Genomic DNA, 9,740 nt, shown 5'->3' with positions numbered 1-9,740 from the left:
AGTCAGTGTCCAGAGTGAATCATAAAAGTAGTTTGACATGTCAGAAGTGGGATTTGAACCCACGCCTCCAATCGGAGACCAGAAGCCTCTTTCCTGAGAAAGGTTTCCAACCTTGAGTCTGGCGCCTAAAAGACCACTCGGCCATCCTGACATTAGCAGTGCAGTGTTGAAAAACGATGAATATACCACCTAAAAAAGCAGCATGTCCAAATGAGTCAGTGTCCAGAGTGAATCATAAAAGCAGTTTGACATGTCAGAAGTGGGATTTGAACCCACGCCTCCAATCGGAGACCAGAAGCCTCTTTCCTGAGAAAGGTTTCCAACCTTGAGTCTGGCGCCTTAGACCACTCGGCCATCCTGACATTAGCAGTGCAGTGTTGAAAAACGATGAATATACCACCTAAAAAAGCAGCATGTCCAAATGAGTCAGTGTCCAGAGTGAATCATAAAAGCAGTTTGACATGTCAGAAGTGGGATTTGAACCCACGCCTCCAATCGGAGACCAGAAGCCTCTTTCCTGAGAAAGGTTTCCAACCTTGAGTCTGGCGCCTTGGACCACTCGGCCATCCTGACTTTAGCAGTGCAGTGTTGAAAAACGATGAATATACCACGTAAAAAAGCAGCATGTCCAAATGAGTCAGTGTCCAGAGTGAATCATAAAAGTAGTTTGACATGTCAGAAGTGGGATTTGAACCCACGCCTCCAATTGGAGACCAGAAGTCTTTTTTGCTGAGAACAGAGTCGAAACTTAAGTCTGGCGCCTTAGACCACTCGGCCATCCTGACATTTGAACTGATGTATTAAAAAACGATAAATATACCATCTAAAAACCAGCATGTCCAAATGAGTCAGTGTCCAGAGTGAATCATAAAAGTAGTTTGACATGTCAGAAGTGGGATTTGAACCCACGCCTCCAATCGGAGACCAGAAGCCTCTTTCCTGAGAAAGGTTTCCAACCTTGAGTCTGGCGCCTTAGACCACTCGGCCATCCTGACTTTAGCAGTGCAGTGTTGAAAAACGATGAATATACCACCTAAAAAAGCAGCATGTCCAAATGAGTCAGTTTCCAGAGTGAATCATAAAAGTAGTTTGACATGTCAGAAGTGGGATTTGAACCCACGCCTCCAATCGGAGACCAGAAGCCTCTTTCCTGAGAAAGGTTTCCAACCTTGAGTCTGGCGCCTTAGACCACTCGGCCATCCTGACATTAGCACTGCAGTGTTAAAAAACGATGAATATACCACCTAAAAAAGCAGCATGTCCAAATGAGTCAGTGTCCAGAGTGAATCATAAAAGTAGTTTGACATGTCAGAAGTGGGATTTGAACCCACGCCTCCAATTGGAGACCAGAAGTCTTTTTTGCTGAGAACAGAGTCGAAACTTAAGTCTGGCGCCTTAGACCACTCGGCCATCCTGACATTTGAACTGATGTATTAAAAAACGATAAATATACCATCTAAAAAGCAGCATGTCCAAATGAGTCAGTGTCCAGAGTGAATCATAAAAGTAGTTTGACATGTCAGAAGTGGGATTTGAACCCACGCCTCCAATCGGAGACCAGAAGCCTCTTTCCTGAGAAAGGTTTCCAACCTTGAGTCTGGCGCCTTAGACCACTCGGCCATCCTGACTTTAGCAGTGCAGTGTTGAAAAACGATGAATATACCACCTAAAAAAGCAGCATGTCCAAATGAGTCAGTGTCCAGAGTGAATCATAAAAGCAGTTTGACATGTCAGAAGTGGGATTTGAACCCACGCCTCCAATCGGAGACCAGAAGCCTCTTTCCTGAGAAAGGTTTCCAACCTTGAGTCTGGCGCCTTAGACCACTCGGCCATCCTGACATTAGCACTGCAGTGTTAAAAAACGATGAATATACCACCTAAAAAAGCAGCATGTCCAAATGAGTCAGTGTCCAGAGTGAATCATAAAAGCAGTTTGACATGTCAGAAGTGGGATTTGAACCCACGCCTCCAATCGGAGACCAGAAGCCTCTTTCCTGATAAAGGTTTCCAACCTTGAGTCTGGCGCCTTAGACCACTCGGCCATCCTGACATTAGCACTGCAGTGTTAAAAAACGATGAATATACCACCTAAAAAAGAAGCATGTCCAAATGAGTCAGTGTCCAGAGTGAATCATAAAAGTAGTTTGACATGTCAGAAGTGGGATTTGAACCCACGCCTCCAATTGGAGACCAGAAGTCTTTTTTGCTGAGAACAGAGTCGAAACTTAAGTCTGGCGCCTTAGACCACTCGGCCATCCTGACATTTGAACTGATGTATTAAAAAACGATAAATATACCATCTAAAAAGCAGCATGTCCAAATGAGTCAGTGTCCACAGTGAATCATAAAAGTAGTTTGACATGTCAGAAGAGGGATTTGAACCCACGCCTCCAATCGGAGAGACCAGAAGCCTCTTTCCTGAGAAAGGTTTCCAACCTTGAGTCTGGCGCCTTAGACCACTCGGCCATCCTGACATTAGCAGTGCAGTGTTGAAAAACGATGAATATACCACCTAAAAAAGCAGCATGTCCAAATGAGTCAGTGTCCAGAGTGAATCATAAAAGTAGTTTGACATGTCAGAAGTGGGATTTGAACCCACGCCTACAATTGGAGACCAGAAGTCTTTTTTGCTGAGAACAGAGTCGAAACTTAAGTCTGGCGCCTTAGACCACTCGGCCATCCTGACATTTGAACTGATGTATTAAAAAACGATAAATATACCATCTAAAAAGCAGCATGTCCAAATGAGTCAGTGTCCAGAGTGAATCATAAAAGTAGTTTGACATGTCAGAAGAGGGATTTGAACCCACGCCTCCAATCAGAGAGGACAGAAGCCTCTTTCCTGAGAAAGGTTTCCAACCTTGAGTCTGGCGCCTTAGACCACTCGGCCATCCTGACATTAGCAGTGCAGTGTTGAAAAACGATGAATATACCACGTAAAAAAGCAGCATGTCCAAATGAGTCAGTGTCCAGAGTGAATCATAAAAGTAGTTTGACATGTCAGAAGTGGGATTTGAACCCACGCCTCCAATTGGAGACCAGAAGTCTTTTTTGCTGAGAACAGAGTCGAAACTTAAGTCTGGCGCCTTAGACCACTCGGCCATCCTGACATTTGAACTGATGTATTAAAAAACGATAAATATACCATCTAAAAACCAGCATGTCCAAATGAGTCAGTGTCCAGAGTGAATCATAAAAGTAGTTTGACATGTCAGAAGTGGGATTTGAACCCACGCCTCCAATCGGAGACCAGAAGCCTCTTTCCTGAGAAAGGTTTCCAACCTTGAGTCTGGCGCCTTAGACCACTCGGCCATCCTGACTTTAGCAGTGCAGTGTTGAAAAACGATGAATATACCACCTAAAAAAGCAGCATGTCCAAATGAGTCAGTGTCCAGAGTGAATCATAAAAGTAGTTTGACATGTCAGAAGTGGGATTTGAACCCACGCCTCCAATCGGAGACCAGAAGCCTCTTTCCTGAGAAAGGTTTCCAACCTTGAGTCTGGCGCCTTAGACCACTCGGCCATCCTGACTTTAGCAGTCCAGTGTTGAAAAACGATGAATATACCACCTAAAAAAGCAGCATGTCCAAATGAGTCAGTGTCCAGAGTGAATCATAAAAGTAGTTTGACATGTCAGAAGTGGGATTTGAACCCACGCCTCCAATCGGAGACCAGAAGCCTCTTTCCTGAGAAAGGTTTCCAACCTTAAGTCTGGCGCCTTAGACCACTCGGCCATCCTGACATTTGAACTGATGTATTAAAAAACGATAAATATACCATCTAAAAACCAGCATGTCCAAATGAGTCAGTGTCCAGAGTGAATCATAAAAGTAGTTTGACATGTCAGAAGTGGGATTTGAACCCACGCCTCCAATCGGAGACCAGAAGCCTCTTTCCTGAGAAAGGTTTCCAACCTTGAGTCTGGCGCCTAAAAGACCACTCGGCCATCCTGACATTAGCAGTGCAGTGTTGAAAAACGATGAATATACCACCTAAAAAAGCAGCATGTCCAAATGAGTCAGTGTCCAGAGTGAATCATAAAAGCAGTTTGACATGTCAGAAGTGGGATTTGAACCCACGCCTCCAATCGGAGACCAGAAGCCTCTTTCCTGAGAAAGGTTTCCAACCTTGAGTCTGGCGCCTTAGACCACTCGGCCATCCTGACATTAGCAGTGCAGTGTTGAAAAACGATGAATATACCACCTAAAAAAGCAGCATGTCCAAATGAGTCAGTGTCCAGAGTGAATCATAAAAGCAGTTTGACATGTCAGAAGTGGGATTTGAACCCACGCCTCCAATCGGAGACCAGAAGCCTCTTTCCTGAGAAAGGTTTCCAACCTTGAGTCTGGCGCCTTGGACCACTCGGCCATCCTGACTTTAGCAGTGCAGTGTTGAAAAACGATGAATATACCACGTAAAAAAGCAGCATGTCCAAATGAGTCAGTGTCCAGAGTGAATCATAAAAGTAGTTTGACATGTCAGAAGTGGGATTTGAACCCACGCCTCCAATTGGAGACCAGAAGTCTTTTTTGCTGAGAACAGAGTCGAAACTTAAGTCTGGCGCCTTAGACCACTCGGCCATCCTGACATTTGAACTGATGTATTAAAAAACGATAAATATACCATCTAAAAACCAGCATGTCCAAATGAGTCAGTGTCCAGAGTGAATCATAAAAGTAGTTTGACATGTCAGAAGTGGGATTTGAACCCACGCCTCCAATCGGAGACCAGAAGCCTCTTTCCTGAGAAAGGTTTCCAACCTTGAGTCTGGCGCCTTAGACCACTCGGCCATCCTGACTTTAGCAGTGCAGTGTTGAAAAACGATGAATATACCACCTAAAAAAGCAGCATGTCCAAATGAGTCAGTTTCCAGAGTGAATCATAAAAGTAGTTTGACATGTCAGAAGTGGGATTTGAACCCACGCCTCCAATCGGAGACCAGAAGCCTCTTTCCTGAGAAAGGTTTCCAACCTTGAGTCTGGCGCCTTAGACCACTCGGCCATCCTGACATTAGCACTGCAGTGTTAAAAAACGATGAATATACCACCTAAAAAAGCAGCATGTCCAAATGAGTCAGTGTCCAGAGTGAATCATAAAAGTAGTTTGACATGTCAGAAGTGGGATTTGAACCCACGCCTCCAATTGGAGACCAGAAGTCTTTTTTGCTGAGAACAGAGTCGAAACTTAAGTCTGGCGCCTTAGACCACTCGGCCATCCTGACATTTGAACTGATGTATTAAAAAACGATAAATATACCATCTAAAAAGCAGCATGTCCAAATGAGTCAGTGTCCAGAGTGAATCATAAAAGTAGTTTGACATGTCAGAAGTGGGATTTGAACCCACGCCTCCAATCGGAGACCAGAAGCCTCTTTCCTGAGAAAGGTTTCCAACCTTGAGTCTGGCGCCTTAGACCACTCGGCCATCCTGACTTTAGCAGTGCAGTGTTGAAAAACGATGAATATACCACCTAAAAAAGCAGCATGTCCAAATGAGTCAGTGTCCAGAGTGAATCATAAAAGCAGTTTGACATGTCAGAAGTGGGATTTGAACCCACGCCTCCAATCGGAGACCAGAAGCCTCTTTCCTGAGAAAGGTTTCCAACCTTGAGTCTGGCGCCTTAGACCACTCGGCCATCCTGACATTAGCACTGCAGTGTTAAAAAACGATGAATATACCACCTAAAAAAGCAGCATGTCCAAATGAGTCAGTGTCCAGAGTGAATCATAAAAGCAGTTTGACATGTCAGAAGTGGGATTTGAACCCACGCCTCCAATCGGAGACCAGAAGCCTCTTTCCTGATAAAGGTTTCCAACCTTGAGTCTGGCGCCTTAGACCACTCGGCCATCCTGACATTAGCACTGCAGTGTTAAAAAACGATGAATATACCACCTAAAAAAGAAGCATGTCCAAATGAGTCAGTGTCCAGAGTGAATCATAAAAGTAGTTTGACATGTCAGAAGTGGGATTTGAACCCACGCCTCCAATTGGAGACCAGAAGTCTTTTTTGCTGAGAACAGAGTCGAAACTTAAGTCTGGCGCCTTAGACCACTCGGCCATCCTGACATTTGAACTGATGTATTAAAAAACGATAAATATACCATCTAAAAAGCAGCATGTCCAAATGAGTCAGTGTCCACAGTGAATCATAAAAGTAGTTTGACATGTCAGAAGAGGGATTTGAACCCACGCCTCCAATCGGAGAGACCAGAAGCCTCTTTCCTGAGAAAGGTTTCCAACCTTGAGTCTGGCGCCTTAGACCACTCGGCCATCCTGACATTAGCAGTGCAGTGTTGAAAAACGATGAATATACCACCTAAAAAAGCAGCATGTCCAAATGAGTCAGTGTCCAGAGTGAATCATAAAAGTAGTTTGACATGTCAGAAGTGGGATTTGAACCCACGCCTACAATTGGAGACCAGAAGTCTTTTTTGCTGAGAACAGAGTCGAAACTTAAGTCTGGCGCCTTAGACCACTCGGCCATCCTGACATTTGAACTGATGTATTAAAAAACGATAAATATACCATCTAAAAAGCAGCATGTCCAAATGAGTCAGTGTCCAGAGTGAATCATAAAAGTAGTTTGACATGTCAGAAGAGGGATTTGAACCCACGCCTCCAATCAGAGAGGACAGAAGCCTCTTTCCTGAGAAAGGTTTCCAACCTTGAGTCTGGCGCCTTAGACCACTCGGCCATCCTGACATTAGCAATGCAGTGTTGAAAAACGATGAATATACCACGTAAAAAAGCAGCATGTCCAAATGAGTCAGTGTCCAGAGTGAATCATAAAAGTAGTTTGACATGTCAGAAGTGGGATTTGAACCCACGCCTCCAATTGGAGACCAGAAGTCTTTTTTGCTGAGAACAGAGTCGAAACTTAAGTCTGGCGCCTTAGACCACTCGGCCATCCTGACATTTGAACTGATGTATTAAAAAACGATAAATATACCATCTAAAAACCAGCATGTCCAAATGAGTCAGTGTCCAGAGTGAATCATAAAAGTAGTTTGACATGTCAGAAGTGGGATTTGAACCCACGCCTCCAATCGGAGACCAGAAGCCTCTTTCCTGAGAAAGGTTTCCAACCTTGAGTCTGGCGCCTTAGACCACTCGGCCATCCTGACTTTAGCAGTGCAGTGTTGAAAAACGATGAATATACCACCTAAAAAAGCAGCATGTCCAAATGAGTCAGTTTCCAGAGTGAATCATAAAAGTAGTTTGACATGTCAGAAGTAGGATTTGAACCCACGCCTCCAATCGGAGACCAGAAGCCTCTTTCCTGAGAAAGGTTTCCAACCTTGAGTCTGGCGCCTTAGACCACTCGGCCATCCTGACATTAGCACTGCAGTGTTAAAAAACGATGAATATACCACCTAAAAAAGCAGCATGTCCAAATGAGTCAGTGTCCAGAGTGAATCATAAAAGTAGTTTGACATGTCAGAAGTGGGATTTGAACCCACGCCTCCAATTGGAGACCAGAAGTCTTTTTTGCTGAGAACAGAGTCGAAACTTAAGTCTGGCGCCTTAGACCACTCGGCCATCCTGACATTTGAACTGATGTATTAAAAAACGATAAATATACCATCTAAAAAGCAGCATGTCCAAATGAGTCAGTGTCCAGAGTGAATCATAAAAGTAGTTTGACATGTCAGAAGTGGGATTTGAACCCACGCCTCCAATCGGAGACCAGAAGCCTCTTTCCTGAGAAAGGTTTCCAACCTTGAGTCTGGCGCCTTAGACCACTCGGCCATCCTGACTTTAGCAGTGCAGTGTTGAAAAACGATGAATATACCACCTAAAAAAGCAGCATGTCCAAATGAGTCAGTGTCCAGAGTGAATCATAAAAGCAGTTTGACATGTCAGAAGTGGGATTTGAACCCACGCCTCCAATCGGAGACCAGAAGCCTCTTTCCTGAGAAAGGTTTCCAACCTTGAGTCTGGCGCCTTAGACCACTCGGCCATCCTGACATTAGCACTGCAGTGTTAAAAAACGATGAATATACCACCTAAAAAAGCAGCATGTCCAAATGAGTCAGTGTCCAGAGTGAATCATAAAAGTAGTTTGACATGTCAGAAGTGGGATTTGAACCCACGCCTCCAATTGGAGACCAGAAGTCTTTTTTGCTGAGAACAGAGTCGAAACTTAAGTCTGGCGCCTTAGACCACTCGGCCATCCTGACATTTGAACTGATGTATTAAAAAACGATAAATATACCATCTAAAAAGCAGCATGTCCAAATGAGTCAGTGTCCACAGTGAATCATAAAAGTAGTTTGACATGTCAGAAGTGGGATTTGAACCCACGCCTCCAATCGGAGACCAGAAGCCTCTTTCCTGAGAAAGGTTTCCAACCTTGAGTCTGGCGCCTTAGACCACTCGGCCATCCTGACTTTAGCAGTGCAGTGTTGAAAAACGATGAATATACCACCTAAAAAAGCAGCATGTCCAAATGAGTCAGTTTCCAGAGTGAATTATAAAAGTAGTTTGACATGTCAGAAGTGGGATTTGAACCCACGCCTCCAATCGGAGACCAGAAGCCTCTTTCCTGAGAAAGGTTTCCAACCTTGAGTCTGGCGCCTTAGACCACTCGGCCATCCTGACATTAGCACTGCAGTGTTAAAAAACGATGAATATACCACCTAAAAAAGCAGCATGTCCAAATGAGTCAGTGTCCAGAGTGAATCATAAAAGTAGTTTGACATGTCAGAAGTGGGATTTGAACCCACGCCTCCAATTGGAGACCAGAAGTCTTTTTTGCTGAGAACAGAGTCGAAACTTAAGTCTGGCGCCTTAGACCACTCGGCCATCCTGACATTTGAACTGATGTATTAAAAAACGATAAATATACCATCTAAAAAGCAGCATGTCCAAATGAGTCAGTGTCCAGAGTGAATCATAAAAGTAGTTTGACATGTCAGAAGTGGGATTTGAACCCACGCCTCCAATCGGAGACCAGAAGCCTCTTTCCTGAGAAAGGTTTCCAACCTTGAGTCTGGCGCCTTAGACCACTCGGCCATCCTGACTTTAGCAGTGCAGTGTTGAAAAACGATGAATATACCACCTAAAAAAGCAGCATGTCCAAATGAGTCAGTGTCCAGAGTGAATCATAAAAGCAGTTTGACATGTCAGAAGTGGGATTTGAACCCACGCCTCCAATCGGAGACCAGAAGCCTCTTTCCTGAGAAAGGTTTCCAACCTTGAGTCTGGCGCCTTAGACCACTCGGCCATCCTGACATTAGCACTGCAGTGTTAAAAAACGATGAATATACCACCTAAAAAAGCAGCATGTCCAAATGAGTCAGTGTCCAGAGTGAATCATAAAAGTAGTTTGACATGTCAGAAGTGGGATTTGAACCCACGCCTCCAATTGGAGACCAGAAGTCTTTTTTGCTGAGAACAGAGTCGAAACTTAAGTCTGGCGCCTTAGACCACTCGGCCATCCTGACATTTGAACTGATGTATTAAAAAACGATAAATATACCATCTAAAAAGCAGCATGTCCAAATGAGTCAGTGTCCACAGTGAATCATAAAAGTAGTTTGACATGTCAGAAGAGGGATTTGAACCCACGCCTCCAATCAGAGAGACCAGAAGCCTCTTTCCTGAGAAAGGTTTCCAACCTTGAGTCTGGCGCCTTAGACCACTCGGCCATCCTGACATTAGCAGTGCAGTGTTGAAAAACGATGAATATACCACGTAAAAAAGCAGCATGTCCAAATGAGTCAGTGTCCAGAGTGAATC

The 9,740-nt window shown here is 44.3% G+C and overlaps 41 non-coding genes across 41 annotated transcripts; all 41 read right to left on the bottom strand.

The window, feature by feature from the left end:
* Positions 1-38: 38 nt before the first annotated feature.
* trnal-caa (transfer RNA leucine (anticodon CAA)) lies at positions 39-151 on the bottom strand. Its single transcript has 2 exons — positions 112-151; positions 39-84 (listed from the first exon to the last, which is right to left on the bottom strand). It is a non-coding gene; the product is annotated as a tRNA-Leu (tRNA).
* Positions 152-251: 100 nt separating this feature from the next.
* trnal-caa (transfer RNA leucine (anticodon CAA)) lies at positions 252-362 on the bottom strand. The gene is made up of 2 exons: positions 325-362; positions 252-297 (listed from the first exon to the last, which is right to left on the bottom strand). It is a non-coding gene; the product is annotated as a tRNA-Leu (tRNA).
* Positions 363-462: 100 nt separating this feature from the next.
* On the bottom strand, positions 463-573 carry trnal-caa (transfer RNA leucine (anticodon CAA)). Its single transcript has 2 exons — positions 536-573; positions 463-508 (listed from the first exon to the last, which is right to left on the bottom strand). It is a non-coding gene; the product is annotated as a tRNA-Leu (tRNA).
* Positions 574-673: 100 nt separating this feature from the next.
* On the bottom strand, positions 674-785 carry trnal-uaa (transfer RNA leucine (anticodon UAA)). The gene is made up of 2 exons: positions 748-785; positions 674-719 (listed from the first exon to the last, which is right to left on the bottom strand). It is a non-coding gene; the product is annotated as a tRNA-Leu (tRNA).
* A 99-nt stretch (positions 786-884) lies between these two features.
* Positions 885-995, bottom strand: trnal-caa (transfer RNA leucine (anticodon CAA)). The gene is made up of 2 exons: positions 958-995; positions 885-930 (listed from the first exon to the last, which is right to left on the bottom strand). It is a non-coding gene; the product is annotated as a tRNA-Leu (tRNA).
* Positions 996-1,095: 100 nt separating this feature from the next.
* Positions 1,096-1,206, bottom strand: trnal-caa (transfer RNA leucine (anticodon CAA)). The gene is made up of 2 exons: positions 1,169-1,206; positions 1,096-1,141 (listed from the first exon to the last, which is right to left on the bottom strand). It is a non-coding gene; the product is annotated as a tRNA-Leu (tRNA).
* Positions 1,207-1,306: 100 nt separating this feature from the next.
* Positions 1,307-1,418, bottom strand: trnal-uaa (transfer RNA leucine (anticodon UAA)). Its single transcript has 2 exons — positions 1,381-1,418; positions 1,307-1,352 (listed from the first exon to the last, which is right to left on the bottom strand). It is a non-coding gene; the product is annotated as a tRNA-Leu (tRNA).
* Positions 1,419-1,517: 99 nt separating this feature from the next.
* On the bottom strand, positions 1,518-1,628 carry trnal-caa (transfer RNA leucine (anticodon CAA)). Its single transcript has 2 exons — positions 1,591-1,628; positions 1,518-1,563 (listed from the first exon to the last, which is right to left on the bottom strand). It is a non-coding gene; the product is annotated as a tRNA-Leu (tRNA).
* A 100-nt stretch (positions 1,629-1,728) lies between these two features.
* On the bottom strand, positions 1,729-1,839 carry trnal-caa (transfer RNA leucine (anticodon CAA)). The gene is made up of 2 exons: positions 1,802-1,839; positions 1,729-1,774 (listed from the first exon to the last, which is right to left on the bottom strand). It is a non-coding gene; the product is annotated as a tRNA-Leu (tRNA).
* A 100-nt stretch (positions 1,840-1,939) lies between these two features.
* trnal-caa (transfer RNA leucine (anticodon CAA)) lies at positions 1,940-2,050 on the bottom strand. Its single transcript has 2 exons — positions 2,013-2,050; positions 1,940-1,985 (listed from the first exon to the last, which is right to left on the bottom strand). It is a non-coding gene; the product is annotated as a tRNA-Leu (tRNA).
* Positions 2,051-2,150: 100 nt separating this feature from the next.
* Positions 2,151-2,262, bottom strand: trnal-uaa (transfer RNA leucine (anticodon UAA)). The gene is made up of 2 exons: positions 2,225-2,262; positions 2,151-2,196 (listed from the first exon to the last, which is right to left on the bottom strand). It is a non-coding gene; the product is annotated as a tRNA-Leu (tRNA).
* A 312-nt stretch (positions 2,263-2,574) lies between these two features.
* Positions 2,575-2,686, bottom strand: trnal-uaa (transfer RNA leucine (anticodon UAA)). The gene is made up of 2 exons: positions 2,649-2,686; positions 2,575-2,620 (listed from the first exon to the last, which is right to left on the bottom strand). It is a non-coding gene; the product is annotated as a tRNA-Leu (tRNA).
* A 312-nt stretch (positions 2,687-2,998) lies between these two features.
* Positions 2,999-3,110, bottom strand: trnal-uaa (transfer RNA leucine (anticodon UAA)). Its single transcript has 2 exons — positions 3,073-3,110; positions 2,999-3,044 (listed from the first exon to the last, which is right to left on the bottom strand). It is a non-coding gene; the product is annotated as a tRNA-Leu (tRNA).
* A 99-nt stretch (positions 3,111-3,209) lies between these two features.
* Positions 3,210-3,320, bottom strand: trnal-caa (transfer RNA leucine (anticodon CAA)). The gene is made up of 2 exons: positions 3,283-3,320; positions 3,210-3,255 (listed from the first exon to the last, which is right to left on the bottom strand). It is a non-coding gene; the product is annotated as a tRNA-Leu (tRNA).
* Positions 3,321-3,420: 100 nt separating this feature from the next.
* On the bottom strand, positions 3,421-3,531 carry trnal-caa (transfer RNA leucine (anticodon CAA)). Its single transcript has 2 exons — positions 3,494-3,531; positions 3,421-3,466 (listed from the first exon to the last, which is right to left on the bottom strand). It is a non-coding gene; the product is annotated as a tRNA-Leu (tRNA).
* A 100-nt stretch (positions 3,532-3,631) lies between these two features.
* Positions 3,632-3,742, bottom strand: trnal-uaa (transfer RNA leucine (anticodon UAA)). The gene is made up of 2 exons: positions 3,705-3,742; positions 3,632-3,677 (listed from the first exon to the last, which is right to left on the bottom strand). It is a non-coding gene; the product is annotated as a tRNA-Leu (tRNA).
* Positions 3,743-3,841: 99 nt separating this feature from the next.
* Positions 3,842-3,954, bottom strand: trnal-caa (transfer RNA leucine (anticodon CAA)). The gene is made up of 2 exons: positions 3,915-3,954; positions 3,842-3,887 (listed from the first exon to the last, which is right to left on the bottom strand). It is a non-coding gene; the product is annotated as a tRNA-Leu (tRNA).
* Positions 3,955-4,054: 100 nt separating this feature from the next.
* trnal-caa (transfer RNA leucine (anticodon CAA)) lies at positions 4,055-4,165 on the bottom strand. The gene is made up of 2 exons: positions 4,128-4,165; positions 4,055-4,100 (listed from the first exon to the last, which is right to left on the bottom strand). It is a non-coding gene; the product is annotated as a tRNA-Leu (tRNA).
* Positions 4,166-4,265: 100 nt separating this feature from the next.
* Positions 4,266-4,376, bottom strand: trnal-caa (transfer RNA leucine (anticodon CAA)). Its single transcript has 2 exons — positions 4,339-4,376; positions 4,266-4,311 (listed from the first exon to the last, which is right to left on the bottom strand). It is a non-coding gene; the product is annotated as a tRNA-Leu (tRNA).
* A 100-nt stretch (positions 4,377-4,476) lies between these two features.
* Positions 4,477-4,588, bottom strand: trnal-uaa (transfer RNA leucine (anticodon UAA)). Its single transcript has 2 exons — positions 4,551-4,588; positions 4,477-4,522 (listed from the first exon to the last, which is right to left on the bottom strand). It is a non-coding gene; the product is annotated as a tRNA-Leu (tRNA).
* Positions 4,589-4,687: 99 nt separating this feature from the next.
* trnal-caa (transfer RNA leucine (anticodon CAA)) lies at positions 4,688-4,798 on the bottom strand. The gene is made up of 2 exons: positions 4,761-4,798; positions 4,688-4,733 (listed from the first exon to the last, which is right to left on the bottom strand). It is a non-coding gene; the product is annotated as a tRNA-Leu (tRNA).
* A 100-nt stretch (positions 4,799-4,898) lies between these two features.
* On the bottom strand, positions 4,899-5,009 carry trnal-caa (transfer RNA leucine (anticodon CAA)). The gene is made up of 2 exons: positions 4,972-5,009; positions 4,899-4,944 (listed from the first exon to the last, which is right to left on the bottom strand). It is a non-coding gene; the product is annotated as a tRNA-Leu (tRNA).
* A 100-nt stretch (positions 5,010-5,109) lies between these two features.
* On the bottom strand, positions 5,110-5,221 carry trnal-uaa (transfer RNA leucine (anticodon UAA)). The gene is made up of 2 exons: positions 5,184-5,221; positions 5,110-5,155 (listed from the first exon to the last, which is right to left on the bottom strand). It is a non-coding gene; the product is annotated as a tRNA-Leu (tRNA).
* Positions 5,222-5,320: 99 nt separating this feature from the next.
* Positions 5,321-5,431, bottom strand: trnal-caa (transfer RNA leucine (anticodon CAA)). The gene is made up of 2 exons: positions 5,394-5,431; positions 5,321-5,366 (listed from the first exon to the last, which is right to left on the bottom strand). It is a non-coding gene; the product is annotated as a tRNA-Leu (tRNA).
* A 100-nt stretch (positions 5,432-5,531) lies between these two features.
* trnal-caa (transfer RNA leucine (anticodon CAA)) lies at positions 5,532-5,642 on the bottom strand. Its single transcript has 2 exons — positions 5,605-5,642; positions 5,532-5,577 (listed from the first exon to the last, which is right to left on the bottom strand). It is a non-coding gene; the product is annotated as a tRNA-Leu (tRNA).
* Positions 5,643-5,742: 100 nt separating this feature from the next.
* Positions 5,743-5,853, bottom strand: trnal-caa (transfer RNA leucine (anticodon CAA)). The gene is made up of 2 exons: positions 5,816-5,853; positions 5,743-5,788 (listed from the first exon to the last, which is right to left on the bottom strand). It is a non-coding gene; the product is annotated as a tRNA-Leu (tRNA).
* Positions 5,854-5,953: 100 nt separating this feature from the next.
* Positions 5,954-6,065, bottom strand: trnal-uaa (transfer RNA leucine (anticodon UAA)). The gene is made up of 2 exons: positions 6,028-6,065; positions 5,954-5,999 (listed from the first exon to the last, which is right to left on the bottom strand). It is a non-coding gene; the product is annotated as a tRNA-Leu (tRNA).
* A 312-nt stretch (positions 6,066-6,377) lies between these two features.
* Positions 6,378-6,489, bottom strand: trnal-uaa (transfer RNA leucine (anticodon UAA)). The gene is made up of 2 exons: positions 6,452-6,489; positions 6,378-6,423 (listed from the first exon to the last, which is right to left on the bottom strand). It is a non-coding gene; the product is annotated as a tRNA-Leu (tRNA).
* A 312-nt stretch (positions 6,490-6,801) lies between these two features.
* Positions 6,802-6,913, bottom strand: trnal-uaa (transfer RNA leucine (anticodon UAA)). The gene is made up of 2 exons: positions 6,876-6,913; positions 6,802-6,847 (listed from the first exon to the last, which is right to left on the bottom strand). It is a non-coding gene; the product is annotated as a tRNA-Leu (tRNA).
* Positions 6,914-7,012: 99 nt separating this feature from the next.
* Positions 7,013-7,123, bottom strand: trnal-caa (transfer RNA leucine (anticodon CAA)). Its single transcript has 2 exons — positions 7,086-7,123; positions 7,013-7,058 (listed from the first exon to the last, which is right to left on the bottom strand). It is a non-coding gene; the product is annotated as a tRNA-Leu (tRNA).
* Positions 7,124-7,223: 100 nt separating this feature from the next.
* trnal-caa (transfer RNA leucine (anticodon CAA)) lies at positions 7,224-7,334 on the bottom strand. The gene is made up of 2 exons: positions 7,297-7,334; positions 7,224-7,269 (listed from the first exon to the last, which is right to left on the bottom strand). It is a non-coding gene; the product is annotated as a tRNA-Leu (tRNA).
* Positions 7,335-7,434: 100 nt separating this feature from the next.
* Positions 7,435-7,546, bottom strand: trnal-uaa (transfer RNA leucine (anticodon UAA)). Its single transcript has 2 exons — positions 7,509-7,546; positions 7,435-7,480 (listed from the first exon to the last, which is right to left on the bottom strand). It is a non-coding gene; the product is annotated as a tRNA-Leu (tRNA).
* A 99-nt stretch (positions 7,547-7,645) lies between these two features.
* Positions 7,646-7,756, bottom strand: trnal-caa (transfer RNA leucine (anticodon CAA)). Its single transcript has 2 exons — positions 7,719-7,756; positions 7,646-7,691 (listed from the first exon to the last, which is right to left on the bottom strand). It is a non-coding gene; the product is annotated as a tRNA-Leu (tRNA).
* Positions 7,757-7,856: 100 nt separating this feature from the next.
* On the bottom strand, positions 7,857-7,967 carry trnal-caa (transfer RNA leucine (anticodon CAA)). Its single transcript has 2 exons — positions 7,930-7,967; positions 7,857-7,902 (listed from the first exon to the last, which is right to left on the bottom strand). It is a non-coding gene; the product is annotated as a tRNA-Leu (tRNA).
* Positions 7,968-8,067: 100 nt separating this feature from the next.
* On the bottom strand, positions 8,068-8,179 carry trnal-uaa (transfer RNA leucine (anticodon UAA)). The gene is made up of 2 exons: positions 8,142-8,179; positions 8,068-8,113 (listed from the first exon to the last, which is right to left on the bottom strand). It is a non-coding gene; the product is annotated as a tRNA-Leu (tRNA).
* A 99-nt stretch (positions 8,180-8,278) lies between these two features.
* On the bottom strand, positions 8,279-8,389 carry trnal-caa (transfer RNA leucine (anticodon CAA)). The gene is made up of 2 exons: positions 8,352-8,389; positions 8,279-8,324 (listed from the first exon to the last, which is right to left on the bottom strand). It is a non-coding gene; the product is annotated as a tRNA-Leu (tRNA).
* Positions 8,390-8,489: 100 nt separating this feature from the next.
* On the bottom strand, positions 8,490-8,600 carry trnal-caa (transfer RNA leucine (anticodon CAA)). Its single transcript has 2 exons — positions 8,563-8,600; positions 8,490-8,535 (listed from the first exon to the last, which is right to left on the bottom strand). It is a non-coding gene; the product is annotated as a tRNA-Leu (tRNA).
* Positions 8,601-8,700: 100 nt separating this feature from the next.
* Positions 8,701-8,812, bottom strand: trnal-uaa (transfer RNA leucine (anticodon UAA)). The gene is made up of 2 exons: positions 8,775-8,812; positions 8,701-8,746 (listed from the first exon to the last, which is right to left on the bottom strand). It is a non-coding gene; the product is annotated as a tRNA-Leu (tRNA).
* Positions 8,813-8,911: 99 nt separating this feature from the next.
* On the bottom strand, positions 8,912-9,022 carry trnal-caa (transfer RNA leucine (anticodon CAA)). Its single transcript has 2 exons — positions 8,985-9,022; positions 8,912-8,957 (listed from the first exon to the last, which is right to left on the bottom strand). It is a non-coding gene; the product is annotated as a tRNA-Leu (tRNA).
* Positions 9,023-9,122: 100 nt separating this feature from the next.
* trnal-caa (transfer RNA leucine (anticodon CAA)) lies at positions 9,123-9,233 on the bottom strand. The gene is made up of 2 exons: positions 9,196-9,233; positions 9,123-9,168 (listed from the first exon to the last, which is right to left on the bottom strand). It is a non-coding gene; the product is annotated as a tRNA-Leu (tRNA).
* A 100-nt stretch (positions 9,234-9,333) lies between these two features.
* trnal-uaa (transfer RNA leucine (anticodon UAA)) lies at positions 9,334-9,445 on the bottom strand. Its single transcript has 2 exons — positions 9,408-9,445; positions 9,334-9,379 (listed from the first exon to the last, which is right to left on the bottom strand). It is a non-coding gene; the product is annotated as a tRNA-Leu (tRNA).
* Between the last annotated feature and the right edge of the window lie 295 nt (positions 9,446-9,740).

Source organism: Pungitius pungitius, chromosome 2 (genome assembly GCF_949316345.1).
Source record: "Pungitius pungitius chromosome 2, fPunPun2.1, whole genome shotgun sequence".
Classification (NCBI taxonomy): domain Eukaryota; kingdom Metazoa; phylum Chordata; class Actinopteri; order Perciformes; family Gasterosteidae; genus Pungitius; species Pungitius pungitius.
This window is presented reverse-complemented; position numbering and strand designations above follow the sequence as displayed.